Source organism: Pecten maximus, chromosome 11, assembly GCF_902652985.1.
Source record: "Pecten maximus chromosome 11, xPecMax1.1, whole genome shotgun sequence".
Lineage (NCBI taxonomy): Eukaryota > Metazoa > Mollusca > Bivalvia > Pectinida > Pectinidae > Pecten > Pecten maximus.
The window spans coordinates 25,464,072-25,481,268 of record NC_047025.1 but is presented as its reverse complement, the minus strand read 5'-3'; the positions used below and the strand labels follow the sequence as shown (position 1 = coordinate 25,481,268).

The 17,197-nt window shown below is 39.5% G+C and overlaps 1 protein-coding gene and 1 long non-coding RNA gene across 7 annotated transcripts in view; one reads left to right on the top strand and one right to left on the bottom strand.

The window, feature by feature from the left end:
• The window catches only part of LOC117338122 (genetic suppressor element 1-like), a 105,088-nt gene that overhangs the window by 21,773 nt on the left and 66,118 nt on the right, over positions 1-17,197 (bottom strand). The window lies entirely within an intron of this gene.
• Positions 879-2,781, top strand: LOC117338124. Of its 5 annotated transcripts, none has more exons than XR_004534964.1 (5): positions 879-996; positions 1,155-1,273; positions 1,840-1,907; positions 2,048-2,115; positions 2,728-2,781. It is a non-coding gene; the product is annotated as an uncharacterized LOC117338124 (long non-coding RNA). The 5 variants fall into 5 exon arrangements; XR_004534963.1 differs by lacking the exon at positions 2,728-2,781 and adding an exon at positions 2,371-2,407; XR_004534967.1 differs by lacking the exon at positions 2,728-2,781 and adding an exon at positions 2,133-2,211 and having other exon boundaries at positions 2,048-2,081.

The window sequence follows — 17,197 nt, the reverse complement described above, 5'->3', positions numbered from 1 at the left end:
ACCTAGTGTGATGAACCTTGACCTCAATTGTCCCTTGTCCTGGTCAGGTATGAGGTATCATCTTCCTGCCCAGGGTGTCATTTACCCTGAACTCTGCTGTACCTTGTTCAGGGTACAAGGCACTGTCCTTCTGTCCAGGGCACGATCCCTACTGCCATGCCTGCCCTGGGTGAGATCTCTACCATTTATCTGCCAAGGGCGGGACCTGTATATTGTATTGTCCTGGGTCTGCTAAAGGCCTGCTCCCTACTGTCACTCCTGCCTTGGATGGGATCTTTACTGTCTCCCCTTCCCAGGGCATGATCTGTATTTCTTCCTCACCTCCCACCCCAGGAATGGTCTGTATTGTCCCCCAGCCCAGGGAGTGATTTCTATCCGCTCTCTCCCTTCCCTGTATGGGACCTTTACTGTCCCTCTTGCCCAGTGCATAATCTGTATTGTCCCCCAGCCCTCGGCGTAATCTGTATTGTTCCCCAGCCCATGGCGTGACCTCAGTGTTCCCTTGCTCAGGATGTGAAGAGACACCCATTATCCTTACACTGTTAAACAAGAAGTATTGATCCTCTGCGGTTATGCTCAATATACATTTGTCTTTAATATTGCAACTGGCAGTCAATCCTGTTTGCTTCCACTTGACCTCCTAACATCCCTTACCATCAATTTTGAACCTTCCTTGTCAATACTAAATACAAGTCCATTTCTGGTTCACAGGGGATGTATTGGAATTGATAGGCTATCACATGTAAGTGGATTTCCGATGTATAATTAATTTGGTACTAAATGGATAAAGGCATGAGGTGATGCATAGGGGGAATAATGGTACAGGGTCATACAAAGGAGTAAGGGACATAGGGATGTAGGCATTATAAAGGAGTAGGTGGTACAGGGGTGTAGGTGTTATAAAGGGGTAGGTGGTACAGGGGTGTAGGCATTATAAAGGAGTAGGTGGTACAGGGGTGTAGGTGTTATAAAGGAGTAGGTGGTACAGGGGTGTAGGTGTTATAAAGGAGTAGGTGGTACAGGGGTGTAGGCATTATAAAGGAGTAGGTGGTACAGGGGTGTAGGTGTTATAAAGGGGTAGGTGGTACAGGGGTGTAGGTGGTACAGGGGTGTAGGTACGTTGTTATAAAGGAGTCGGTGGTACAGGGGTGTAGGCATTATAAAGGAGTAGGTGGTACAGGGGTGTAGTCATTATAAAGGAGTAGGTGGTACAGGGGTGTAGGTGTTATAAAGGAGTAGGTGGTACAGGGGTGTAGTCATTATAAAGGAGTAGGTGGTACAGGGATGTAGGCATTATAAAGGAGCAGGTGGTACAGGAGTGTAGGCATTATAAAGGAGTAGGTGGTACAGGGATGTAGTCATTATAAAGCAGTAGGTGGTACAGGGATGTAGGCATTATAAAGGAGCAGGTGGTACAGGGGTGTAGGCATTATAAAGGAGTAGGTGGTATAGGGGTGTAGTCATTATAAAGGAGTAGGTGGTACAGGGATGTAGGTGTTATAAAGGAGTAGGTGGTACAGGGATGTAGTCATTATAAAGGAGTAGGTGGTACAGGGGTGTAGTCATTATAAAGGAGTAGGTGGAACAGGAGTGTAGTCATTATAAAGGAGTAGGTGGTACAGGGATGTAGTCAGTATAAAGGAGTAGGTGGTACAGGGGTGTAGTCATTATAAAGGAGTAGATGGTACAGGGGTGTAGGCATTATAAAGGAGTAGGTGGTACAGGGGTGTAGGTGTTATAAAGGAGTAGGTGTTACAGGGATGTAGGCATTATAAAGGAGTAGGTGGTACAGGGGTGTAGGTGGTACAGGGGTGTAGGTACGTTGTTATAAAGGAGTAGGTGGTACAGGGGTGTAGGCATTATAAAGGAGTAGGTGGTACAGGGGTGTAGTCATTATAAAGGAGTAGGTGGTACAGGGATGTACATGGGAGAAGGCCTTAGTAAGTTGCAATAACTTGTGCCTAATCCCTTTTCCTTAATTGAAATAAAATATGTTTAAAGTAAAAGTAAAGTAAAGTACAGGGATGTAGGCATTATAAAGGAGTAGGTGGTACAGGGGTGTAGTCATTATAAAGGAGTAGGTGGTACAGGGATGTAGGCATTATAAAGGAGTAGGTGGTACAGGGGTGTAGGTGGTACAGGGGTGTAGTCATTATAAAGGAGTAGGTGGTACAGGGGTGTAGTCATTATAAAGGAGTAGGTGATACAGGGATGTAGGCATTATAAAGGAGTAGGTGGTACAGGGATGTAGGCATTATAAAGGAGTAGGTGGTACAGGGGTGTAGGCATTATAAAGGAGTAGGTGGTACAGGGGTGTAGGCATTATAAAGGAGTAGGTGGTACAGGGGTGTAGTCATTATAAAGGAGTAGGTGGTACAGGGGTGTAGGTGTTATAAAGGAGTAGGTGATACAGGGGTGTAGGTGGTACAGGGGTGTAGGCATTATAAAGGAGTAGGTGGTACAGGGGTGTAGTCATTATAAAGGAGTAGGTGATACAGGGATGTAGGCATTATAAAGGAGTAGGTGGTACAGGGGTGTAGGCATTATAAAGGAGTTGTGGGTACAGGGGTGTAGTCATTATAAAGGAGTAGGTGGTACAGGGGTGTAGGTGTTATAAAGGAGTAGGTGATACAGGGGTGTAGGCATTATAAAGGAGTAGGTGATACAGGGATGTAGGCATTATAAAGGAGTAGGTGGTACAAGGATGTAGGCATTATAAAGGAGTAGGTGGTACAGGGATGTAGGTGTTATAAAGGAGTAGGTGGTACAGGGGTATAGTCAGTATAAAGGAGTAGGTGGTACAGGGGTGTAGTCATTATAAAGGAGTAGGTGGTACAGGGATGTAGGCATTATAAAGGAGTAGATGGTACAGGGGTGTAGGTGTTATAAAGGAGTAGGTGGTACAGAGATGTAGTCAGTATAAAGGAGTAGGTGGTACAGGGATGTAGGCATTATAAAGGAGTAGATGGTACAGGGGTGTAGGTGTTATAAAGGAGTAGGTGGTACAGGGATGTAGTCAGTATAAAGGAGTAGATGGTACAGGGGTGTAGGTGTTATAAAGGAGTAGGTGGTACAGGGATGTAGTCAGTATAAAGGAGTAGGTGGTACAGGGATGTAGGCATTATAAAGGAGTAGGTGGTACAGGGATGTAGGCATTATAAAGGAGTAGGTGGTACAGGGGTGTAGGTGGTACAGGGATGTAGTCATTATAAAGGAGTAGGTGGTACAGGGGTGTAGTCATTATAAAGGAGTAGATGGTACAGGGGTGTAGGCATTATAAAGGAGTAGGTGGTACAGGGATGTAGGTGTTATAAAGGAGTAGGTAGTACAGGGGTGTAGGCATTATGAAGGAGTAGATGGTACAGGGGTGTAGGCATTATAAAGGAGTAGGTGGTACAGGGATGTAGGCATTATAAAGGAGTAGGTGGTACAGGGGTGTAGGTGGTACAGGGATGTAGTCATTATAAAGGAGTAGGTGGTACAGGGGTGTAGTCATTATAAAGGAGTAGGTGGTACAGGGGTGTAGGCATTATAAAGGAGTAGGTGGTACAGGGATGTAGGTGTTATAAAGGAGTAGGTAGTACAGGGGTGTAGGCATTATGAAGGAGTAGATGGTACAGGGGTGTAGGTGTTATAAAGGAGTAGATGGTACAGGGGTGTAGGTGTTATAAAGGAGTAGGTGGTACAGGGATGTAGTCAGTATAAAGGAGTAGGTGGTACAGGGATGTAGGCATTATAAAGGAGTAGGTGGTACAGGGATGTAGGCATTATAAAGGAGTAGGTGGTACAGGGGTGTAGGTGGTACAGGGATGTAGTCATTATAAAGGAGTAGGTGGTACAGGGGTGTAGTCATTATAAAGGAGTAGGTGGTACAGGGGTGTAGGCATTATAAAGGAGTAGGTGGTACAGGGATGTAGGTGTTATAAAGGAGTAGGTAGTACAGGGGTGTAGGCATTATGAAGGAGTAGATGGTACAGGGGTGTAGGTGTTATAAAGGAGTAGGTGGTACAGGGGTGTAGGTGTTATAAAGGAGTAGGTGGTACAGGGGTGTAGGTGTATGAATTTGAACTGTCATGATTATAGATAAAAGTAATGTCTGTTTTATAGAAATATTTGGTTTTGATATGAGGAATGGTGCAAAAAGGTTATTGGATGTCAATCTATGATAACTCCGGAAAGGGCTACACCAATACTAAAGCTCTATGGAGATAGGGTACACACCAGGTCAAAGGGTGTAAAGCATGCTTTTACAGATTGTCAAATAAATCAAGTACTGGGTAGAATTTTAAATTCCTATGGAGAAAGACCTGATATCAAACATTCCTGTATATATTACATAACTCCAGAAGTGAAACAGGGCTTCAGCATATCACCATAGCAGGAGGAAATTTGTGAGGGAAATGTGGGGGGAGTTCGCTGGGTGTTATCTCTGAAGGTATCAGCTCAAGTTTCCAACACCATGCACAGGCCACAGTGTTATCAATCCCTCAATGGTCTCGTAACACAGTAGACTTTATATAAGCCTGGTTACACCCTTACATATTAACTATGCTAACTTTCCCTGTTCACACCCTTACATATTTACTATAGAACCCTGGTCACACCCTTACATATTCACTATGGTACCATGGTTACACCCTTACATATTCACTATGGTACCCTGGTTACACCCTTACATATTAACTATGCTAACTTTCCCTGTTCACACCCTTACATATTTACTATAGAACCCTGGTCACAACCTTACATATTCACTATGGTACCATGGTTACACCCTTACATATTAACTATGCTAACTTTCCCTGTTCACACCCTTACATATTTACTATAGAACCCTGGTCACAACCTTACACATTCACTGTGGTACCCTGGTCACACCCTTACATATTAACTATGCTAACTTTCCCTGTTCACACCCTTACATATTTACTATAGAACCCTGGTCACAACCTTACACATTCACTGTGGTACCCTGGTCACACCCTTACATATTTACTATAGAACCCTGGTCACACCCTTACATATTCACTATGGTACCCTGGTTACACCCTTACATATTCACTATGGTACCATGGTTACACCCTTACATATTCACTATGGTACCATGGTTACACCCTTACATATTCACTATGGTACCATGGTTACACCCTTACACATTCACTGTGGTACCCTGGTTACACCCTTACATATTAACTATGCTAACTTTCCCTGTTCACACCCTTACATATTTACTATAGAACCCTGGTCACACCCTTACATATTCACTATGGTACCATGGTTACACCCTTACATATTTACTATAGAACCCTGGTCACACCCTTAAATATTCACTATGGTACCATGGTTACACCCTTACACATTCACTGTGGTACCCTGGTTACACCCTTACATATTAACTATGGTACCCTGGTCACACTTTTACATATCCACTATGGTACCCTGGCCACACCCTTACAGTAACCTGGTCTCATCCTTACATATTTACTATGATACCCTGGTCACACCCGTATGGTACCCTGGTCACATCCTTACATATCAACTATGGAACCCTGGTCGCACCCGTACGGTACCCTGGTCACACCCTTCATATTAATTATGGTACCCTGGTCACATCCTTACATATTAACTATGGTACCCTGGTCACACCCTTACATATCCACTATGGTACCCTGGCCACACCCTTACAGTAACCTGGTCTCATCCTTACATATTTACTATGATACCCTGGTCACACCCGTATGGTACCCTGGTCACACCCTTACATATTTACTATGGTACCCTGGTCACACCCGTACGGTACCCTGGTCACACCCTTACATATCAACTATGGTACCCTGGTCACACCCTTACATATTCCTTATTGCACCCTAATGTATGGTTGTACCCTTAATGACTCATACAAATTCATGTTTTGTTTCATCCTGACCTCAAAATTGATCTGAAAACTGTATATACCTGTTAATATCCACCCAGTGACAACAATATGACTTCACCTTGTTGGGAGATGGGTTAACATGGTCAGTACCACATGGTTCGTGGAGTTTCTGGTTATAGTTGAAAGTGAAAAGAACAAGTTTGAAATTGGCTAAAGTAAGAAGTTGTGATACTTTTCATTACATCCTTTAATTCACCCTCTTCTTATTGGGTGAAAATGGCAAAGGTTACCCTGTATACAGTATATAATAACCTGATCAAAGAGTCTGATTTTAATAGTATACTGATTTCTCCAAACTAATCAACTCGTATTCCTGTGGTTACAAAGTACTAAATACTAGTCTACATCAATAAGGGCCTTCCACTAACTAGAAACATGACCTTGATGTAGTAACTACAACCAAGGTGACATATTGAGATAGTTTGTGTAATGTTGGGGCTCCAGTGTGGCTAAAGTATCAGCTGATTTCCTGCCCTCCCTGTAATTATAGACATACATACATATTGAAACCCTCACAAACTAAACAGTTACTGACCCCCTACGAGGAATATATAGGGTTATAGTAACAAATGATAGTTTGACCAACAAACACTCTCTCTTTATCTAAAACCTAATAAATACTTTGAATCTCAATGTTTTCTTATAGAAACTGCCTTATAGTTTTTAGATCAAACACCTAAATAAGTAAAATAACAGATTAATGAATTAACATTCTAGACACAGGTGTGATGATCATGAATTAATGAACATTATTACATCACAATCAATAAGCTAGATTATGATTTCATACAGGAACAACAGTAGATCATCTCTACATCAGTCTCCAACCTTTTGTGAGCAGAAAGTAAAGTAAAACACCCCAATCATTCTGCTATGTACAAATCAGTTGTGGTCTGGTCATGTAATCTACCACAGATAGAGACACTTATCTCCCCATCTATTGAGGTTATAAACCAGACAGAAACCCAAGGCTCATCTCCTCCTCAAGCAATTAATTAAACAGATGTAAACAGACAACAAAATAAATTTGTTTACTATCAATTTACTAATAGGAGTGAAACTAATATGTTTTTGAATAGTTAGGGCTTGAATATTTTCCTATATTGACAATCATTCCATATGATGTAACTGGATTCTAATATCTGACGGAGACTACTGCTTATCAGACAGGAGGTCCAGACTTGTGAATGTATCATGGAAAGCTGAGGAACCATCATCACTAAACGTCTATAAACACAAACAAGATAAAAATTCACATGTTCTGGCAGAAAACCAGTATCACATCAAAGTGTATACTGTGTGACCTTTGAACTTGTATGATCTTTGACACCATTTGACCTATGCCCCCTTATCATTCTAACACCATCAGGAAGCACTTCCTTGGTGGGTGTTACGACTATCAGATTTCTTATAATAGCTCTACTCTTCACCACATGCTCCCTACCCACACTTGTCATCCCTGTCTCTCTCTAGCTTTTTCTTCCATATCTACCATCTATAGGGCTGGGTTAGTAATATATCCAATTTAAATTGACACAAATTAGTTAATTCAGGTAGATGGAAAACAATGATTGTAGAATGTAATTAATTTTGGGAGTTTACCTCCAGGGACATTAGTATCAGCTTGAAAACAAATCTCAAATGTTTTAGACTATTTAATACGTATGTTTAAGTAAGTTTTAAGTATTTTTAATTTCAAAAGCCTATAAAAATTCTGTACACAGACACATGGTCTTAGTGCTTATAACTTCCTGAGATTCTGTAACCCCTTTTCCAGATAAAGGATCACAAAAGGTCTGGATTCTGAGAACATGTAAGTACAACAGGCAACACAGTTCAGAGGGCAGTTGGAGCTACTCACTGAGACTCCTTCAAAAAGGGCTGCATTTGACTTGGTCTGTGTCCACATGGTAAGGGAAAAAAATGTCTAGAGTGATGATATCACACAGAAACACTAACCGACAAGATTAATTTTCAGTTTTTAGTAAGATCTGACAAATTATGGAGCAATTACTCTAGTTTGTATTCCAATCTGTAGCCATACTGTTTTAATTACACTCATTTTTTTATACTGTGAACTCTCTCCGATTGGATTAATATCACATCAGTATAAAAGATGAGCAGACCAAACTGCCATATAAAGGAGCCAATGTTTCGCTTCAGGAAGTATCAGGTTAACATATTTCATTAACACCATCAAAATGTATGTGTAAATGAGTGTACAGCTTGTCTCGACTAAATTAAAAGGTCAACTTCCCCTTAGACTGTCTATGAGTTATCCGAGTAGAAAATTGGTATACTTTAAGTTCACATGTGTTTCTACCTTGTTAAACGTCCATTTGAATTAACTGACATATTCGCTACCAACTGTTACAGATTTAGGAAGAATGTGCATTTCCTTCCGAAAAAAAAATTATCAGAATTTTATGGACAGTTTCAATTCAACAAGAAAGATATTTCCGGCTATATATTTAATTTGTATACACAACACATTCAAACTTCTGTCAAAGAAAAGGTTCCTCCACCTTACACTTATGATATAGAGTAACACCCCCCCTCCACCTTACACTTATGATATAGGGTGCACCACCAATTTTTTTTCAAAATAATGAAAGTGTGTATCATTACCCCTTCTTTTTGAAGCACAGAGTCACTTTCCTTTTACAGCATGCTTCAATATCAAAGCTCTCTGCCAATTCCTTTCCTTTAAAGCATTCTCTTTGAAGCATATTGCTTCAGTATGATCACAAAACTCACTCTGACTTTAAAGGAAGCTTGAGCACAAGCAGCATGAACCTCATACTATGAATAATATTACTTTATCACCTAATCAGTCTGTTTTTAAGTGAATTCACCCCTGTAATATTTTTGCATTACTGCCGTGTAACTAATATACCTTGGAGCAGTTTTCATTGGCTGTGCCAGCAAGAAAACAATTGTGATGTCATAATAAAGACAATAATGTGACGAAATGAACTGTGAATGGCCCAACCAATAGCTGTGTCATTTGATTAACGCTTGAAAATTTTGACTTTCAAACCTGTTTTCTGCGTCATATGATAAATAATATCTTGAATTTGTTTTCATTTCATATGTGATGTTATGAAAGTTGAATTGAAGTTGTAATTTTTGACTTGCCAAAAAACAAAAACAACCAATTTAAAACTTGGTTCATAAAAACTTGTTTCAGATCCTATATCTATATACCAGTATTGCCTCGTATTATTTCATTCCCCATCCTGTTACACAGCATTCTAACATAATGTCACCGTTTACCCTTCCTGTTGATCACTAAACATCTAATGGTAACAAACCAATACAGCGTCCTGTTAAATGTCACTTCTGAGTTACTGTATCATCTTCCATGTTATGTTTCTGTGTCAAATGTTATGACATTTAGCCTGTAATTTATCATTTCCTGAAAATAACTCCATCTGTCTGAATGTTTTACTTCACACAGCCTATGTACGTTTATGATTTTTTTTTTCTGAAAGTGAAACTGAATTTGTTCCAAGGCAAACATTGCAAGATTCAAGCAAAATGTTATGGTATCTTTAAGGGGGATCAAATTAAATGTGAATATAATTTCATGGTAATAAACATTTTTTAATATAATTTACATGTTTTTAATTTGAAATATAATATAATAAATTAGTTGTCTGATACCAAGCTTTATTTACCATATAGAAATGCTTCCAATGTAAGAGTTTCAAAGACCACAGCAGATGTCAAGTAATGCATAGCTCCAATACCTTATTATCAGTAGTAAAATTGAAGTAGTGTCATTAGGAGAAGTAATAGAGCTGGGTTTAAACAGGCGTCGTGACTACAGCCATACCTGTACGGCTACCCAATAGTAGTAATTAAGCTCAAAATATTGCAATAAATGTTGACAGTTAAAATAGCACAGGTAAACATTTCTGTATGATAATTAACAGATAAGTAAACAATATAATAACAGACCGGAGCTAAAATTCAATTGATTCCTGTTAATGGTGTTCATGTAATTTTCTAAGTCAACTAAATAAACAAAATTTAGTACAGAAATGCAGTTGTCTAGGATACCAGATTTGATTTTACCTGAGAGCTATAATCTGTCGGATGTTTTTACTAATGATGCAGTTTGAAGGAATCAGAGACATGAACATTTATCAAAGATATAACAAATATGTAGAAGATAAAAGAGAAGAAAGGTTTGGTGGCTAGAGGCTGGTTAAATGATCTGTGTCTGCCATGTTAATATTTACAATAAACTGGCCAGCTGGTGGAACCTAAATCCTTCCACTTATACAGCCACTGTAGTTAACAGGTCTCCACAAACTAACCTGTACCTGTTACACACTACCTCTACAATATTGAATCTTAGAAACCAGAATTAATCTTGATCTTATGTATACATGTAGGTTTCATTCTAGAGACCATAAGGTCATTATACTTCTAACATTAGCAAAATAATTCTTATAAATAAATATTTCCCAAAATAATGCATTAATTTGCTACTTTGATACCTCAATTTCAAATTCAAGGGTATATATTGTATATATTTTAAAGAAACTCTAGGGGAAGATAAACTAGTATTAGAATTCAACTGGCCATTTAGTGGCCGGTAGTCTGTAATTAATACTAAAACTATGTCTCTCCTTGGTACCTAGTTACAGTGTCTAGTAACACATCTAGTAACTTGAGTATGTTATAGTAACATTAGTTTGTGTGTACAGTAACACTAGTATGTAGAAGTAATATCAGAAAGCATGAGATATATCAAAAGCGAGGAGTGCCTGCTGTACCCTAATCCATTGATGAATATTGTGAAATGTGAAAATTCCAACAGATATAGATCCTTTGTTTACTTTTCTATATGGTCAAGCATTACCCACGGATCCATCCATCCACAGACCAATTCACCAGCTTTCCTGTCCAGTCCACAGCTAATCCTTACAGCTTCACAATGTCAGGACCAGTCACTGGACAATGTCCACTTGGCAGTAACAGGTCAGTAATGATCTTCTGGATACAACACTGAACACTGACCAGTACTGCAGATAGGCTGACCACAGTAATGGCAGGTCACCCAGGTTGACCACAGCAGTAATAATTGGTCACTCCAGTCTGAATCTGACCAGATCAGTAAAATGCTGTAAGCTATCTCCACATATATAACTCAATAAGATGGACAAAGCCCAGGAAACTGGCGACTCTATGCCATGGCCAGCTGATCACCAATAGCTAGAGAGCCACATTACAAATCACCCCATTAAGACACCTCATTGCCAGCAGTGTTCAAGGATGGTCAGCTTTAAGATCTTTTCATTATACTTCTAACATTAGCAAAATAATTCTTATAAATAAATATTTCCCAAAATAATGCATTAATTTGCTACTTTGATACCTCAATTTCAAATTCAAGGGTATATATTGTATATATTTTAAAGAAACTCTTTATATATGATATGTGATATACAAGAAAGCAGGTATACTACTGACAAGCCATTAAGCAGACAGACAGGTGATTTGGTATTTAAAGCACTACTTTCCAATAACAAGGGGGTATATTTGTGGTAAAACCACTCAGTGACCACAGTCTGTAAATACACAACTGTTTATACCCAAACATACAAATCCTGTTTATCTACCTAAAGTCTGGCCAATATACAGTCAGTCAGTATTGACAGTGTACAAATAGACACTCACATTCTGATAACCTATAGAAATCTCATAGTCGATAAAACACCCATACAAATATTACACACCATTACTCACACCTATAGTGGATAACATTTCAATAGGCCGGGTAGACTAACAAGTTATGGGTATCATATGATGTAGATACTATACCTAGTTATCCCTGTAGACTCTATACCTTAGTTATACATGTAGATACTATACCTAGTTATCCCTGTAGACACTATACCTTAGTTATCCCTGTAGACACTATACCTTAGTTATACATGTAGACACTATACCTAGTTATACCTGTAGACACTATACCTAGTTATACCTGTAGACACTATACCTAGTTATACCTGTAGATACTATACCTAGTTATCCCTGTAGACACTATACCTAGTTATCCCTGTAGACACTATACCTAGTTATACATGTAGACACTATACCTAGTTATCCCTGTAGACACTATACCTTAGTTATCCCTGTAGACACTATACCTAGTTATACCTGTAGACACTATACCTAGTTATACCTGTAGACACTATACCTAGTTATACCTGTAGACACTATACCTAGTTATACCTGTAGACACTATACCTAGTTATACCTGTAGACACTATACCTTAGTTATACCTGTAGACACTATACCTTAGTTATCCCTGTAGACACAATACCTAAGTTATACCTGTAGACACTATACCTTGGTTATCCCTGTAGACACAATACCTAGTTATCCCTGTAGACAATATACCTAGTTATCCCTGTAGACACTATACCTAGTTATACCTGTAGACACTATACCTAGTTATACCTGTAGACACTATACCTTAGTTATACCTGTAGACACTATACCTTAGTTATACCTGTAGACACTATACCTTAGTTATCCCTGTAGACACAATACCTAAGTTATACCTGTAGACACTATACCTTGGTTATCCCTGTAGACACAATACCTAGTTATCCCTGTAGACAATATAACTTAGTTATACCTGTAGACACTATACCTAGTTATCCCTGTAGACACTATACCTAGTTATACATGTAGATACTATACCTTAGTTATCCCTGTAGACACTACACCTAGTTATACCTGTAGACACTATACCTAGTTATCCCTGTAGACACTATACCTAGTTATACCTGTAGACACTATACCTCAGTTATCCCTGTAGACACTATACCTTAGTTATCCCTGTAGACACTATACCTAGTTATACCTGTAGACACTATACCTAGTTATACCTGTAGACACTACACCTAGGTATACCTGTAGACACTATACCTAGTTATACCTGTAGACACTATACCTTAGTTATACCTGTAGACCCCACAGAACCACTTTAAGCGTGCCTTGTGATTGGCCTGTGTACAGACATGTAATCTGTGTATAGACAGGTGATGACTTCAGGAGAGGCTGATTAACACAGACAAATACACACAGCTATTAAACCCTACCTTAGCCTTTCATGCCTGGGAAGCTTAGGAGAATTACTTCAAAAATAACTTTGACTACTCATCCAAACAAGTTTTTAAAATTTAAAGCATTGATCTACATATATGACACATTACAGGGAAAATCTTGTCCTTAACAGGTAAGTATTGATCTTGACTCTACTAGGCTACAGTTCTCACAACCTTATTACTGAAGATCTACAATATTAATACTACAAAACAACCAAAGCACTAAGGTCCCAACATCAAGTGGATAAAACATCCCAAACTATACCACTTTCCTTTTTCCTATATCTTCACTACATACTGTAATCATGCATATTTTGGAGTGCTCAAATTTTACTGTATCATGAAATTTCAAGATAAGTGCATAGAGGAATTGGCCACCTGCAAAATTTATAGCAGGAATGCAATATGATCCTCAGTTATTAATGCAGGTCTACAGAATTACTTATGTCAACTGATGTCTCCTCTTATCATCCCTAAAATGACTAACATTCCCACACTTCTACAACTTACAGACTGTGGGGGACATGTCCCATACTGATAGGATTACCCTCTATGGGGGACCTGTCCACACTGAGAGGATAACCCTCTATGGGGGACCTGTCCACACTGATAGGATTACCCTCTATGGGGGACCTATCCACAATGATAGGATTACCCTCTATGGGGGACATGTCCACACTGATAGGATTACCCTCTATGGGGGACCTGTCCACAGTGAGAGGATTACCCTCTATGAGGGACCTGTCCACACTGATAGGATTACCCTCTATGGGGACCTGTCCACAGTGAGAGGATTACCCTCTATGGGGGACCTGTCCATACTGATAGGATTACCCTCTATGGGGACCTGTCCACAGTGAGAGGATTACCCTCTATGAGGGACCTATCCACACTGATAGGATTACCCTCTATGGGGACATGTCCACACTGAGAGGATTACCCTCTATGAGGGACATGTCCACACTGATAGGATTACCCTCTATGGGGACCTGTCCACAGTGAGAGGATTACCCTCTATGAGGGACCTATCCACACTGATAGGATTACCCTCTATGGGGGACATGTCCACACTGATAGGATTACCCTCTATGAGGGACCTGTCCACACTGAGAGGATTACCCTCTATGGGGGACGTGTCCACACTGATAGGATTACCCTCTATGAGGGACCTGTCCACACTGAGAGGATTACCCTCTATGGGGGACATGTCCACACTAGTATTGAAGTACTGTTGACATTAGATTGATATTAACCTGGGTCACCAGACAATATAAACATTACAGTAATGATTCATACAGATAAATACTTGATCAATTACTAAGTACACAGTGTGTAGAGGAAATCCTTACCCTCCCACCAGGTCATTCAGTACTACTGTATGTATAGTTATACTGGGGGGTTGGGAGTGAGGGGTGGGGTGGGACCTCTGGTTTATTACCAGGCAAACATTTCAGTGGTCACTAAATTCTTACCTTTTTTTCATTTGATAATTGCACATGACCATATCTCTCCATCCCCCAACCCCTCACCCCAACCTCTTACCCCAACCTCTTACCCCAACCTCTCACCCCAACCCCCTTCCCAACCTCTTACCCCAACCCCTCACCCCAACCCCTCACCCCAACCTCTTACCCCAACCTCTTACCCCAACCTCTTACCCCAACCTCTCACCCCAACCTCTTACCCCAACCTCTCACCCCAACCCCCTTCCCAACCTCTTACCCCAACCCCCCTCCCCAACCCCTCACCCCTTCCCAACCCCTCACCCCAACCCCCTTCCCAACCTCTTACCCCAACCCCTCACCCCAACCCCCTTCCCAACCTCTTACCCCAACCCCCAAATGTTACATATCATCACATCATATACTGTGTTGATGCACTATAGTCCACCATGATCCTACATGACCCCAATCTTCACTTTTATATTTCCTTATCATATTCAAGTCTCCAGTTTCCTATTATCATTGTCAGTTAATGTAATGTTAAATACACCGACAACAATGACTCTATACACGCATTTTACCTGTGAAAACATGCTCCATCAAATAAAGGTGTTTCAACATAGTTTTTAACAAATATACTTCTATTTTAACAGCTATGATCACCTAGGCGAATCATAACAATTTTCAAGCACGTTAAATATTTAACTTACCATGATAAACCCACATTCTCGAATCAAATACATATGATTTCCATCAACACTTCCAAATGCACCATCGCCTTTGTGTAAAGTCAGGCTGAACCATCCAATTTATAACAGGTGATTAATGGCTGTATGACAGATAAATATAGAACTCTCGCTAGTGAGTTGACGAGGCGATTAGTTTTCATGTGCCATGAATATTTAATGGTAATCTAGTCTGTCACTAGATCAATCATGTCCAGATCAATATATAATGTTTTATAAAACACCTCTAATAAAACTGGCTTTATCACCAAAATGGGCCACATATTAGACCTGGCCTGTGTTGTCGATTGATTTTTATTGATAATTGTGATCTTGAGATGAGTACAACAGCAAATGGTAAATTCTAAATGTGTCACAAATGTCAATATCTGACTCTTGTCAGGTTCAATCTCAACCAGCACATCAATGTCAGTTAGGTCAATAAGAAAAATAGCACTATTTTATTTTATCAATATTAGCTTTGATTATCTACAACTTGAATAGGTATAGCTCTACAGATTTGAGTGGTGAGAAATATTAGCCAAATGATAAATATTTCTCACACAAGTACAGACAAGGACAATAGATTATATATTAATTGTACAAAATCTCAATGTTTTGGTTATCAGTTTTCTATATATAAACATGAAAAATTTGTTTCTTGTTAAATGCAGGTAACATCAGATCAATATACATCAATAAAATATCAAACTTAACTCCATCACTCAACTTTGGTTGTTGCAACTGTGTATGGTTATCATCATACAATCTCATACATCTGGTTGTCAAAAGGTCAATAGACCATATGACTGGCTATCCACATACCAGTCAACCATACAACTTACTTCAGTTGTCAACAAGACAACACCATCTGTAATTTAACTAATTCTACTCTGTAGAACATGACAAATTTTGATTTTGTTGCTAAGTAGATGACAAATTTTGATTTTTGTTGCTATGTAGATGACAAATTTTGATTTTTATTGCTATGTAGAACATGCCAAATTTTGATTTTGTTGCTAAGTAGATGACAAATTTAGATTTTTGTTGCTATGCAGAACATGACAAATTTTGCCAAGTCAACTGTGATGACATGTCCTCTGAAAACCGTGACCAATGATGAAATGTTGATACTAAAAATAATTTGGAGTTTTATATACCATTTTATCACAGCACCATAGCTGTCTCAAATCGGTTCACAAATTATTATCTGTGGTAATTTGACCTTTATCAACCAGCCATTGTCTTTCTCAACTCCCTGGAGAGCATACAGCAGGAGCTGCCATCACAACACTAACAGCTTACACACGACATTTCTCGCACTGCCCTATCACATACTCAGTTACAGCTGAGTCCACCCCACACACTGACATTTCTTGCACTGCCCTATCACATACTCATTTACAGCTGAGTCGACCGGAATACAACAGAGTAAATTGAGCATCTTGTTCATGGATATACTGGTGCTGGGACTCGAACTAGCAACTGGGTCATGAAGCCTTGCACTAGACTACCATGCCTCCATTGAAGTGGCTGCCAGGACAGAGATTTGATTGTTGAGACCTAGAGAGTCCAACAACTGGAGGCTGACATCCCTCCCTGGTCACATCACATCAGCTCCAGCTGTCAAGTGTAGGAAATTATCAAACTGTCCCAGCTGTCAAGGGGAGATAATTATAATTGGAGATAGAAACCCACAGAGTTGATTTTGTCTGGTCAGGTTTTAAAAGTCAGTCAGCCATTCATCTTTCTCTAACTCTTAGATACTGATTCTCAGCCATCTTACAATCTTGGTTACATTTGTACCTGTCACTTCCCGACTCACCATCAAAACCTGTAGATATATGTATCGTGCTGATAAAAGTCTATAACTATACAGCAGAAGGTGTACCTGCCAGAGCCCTACAGTGGTCATCTGTCAATCAGCAGTCAACACCAATTAAACAGTCTATTAATTACCTCAC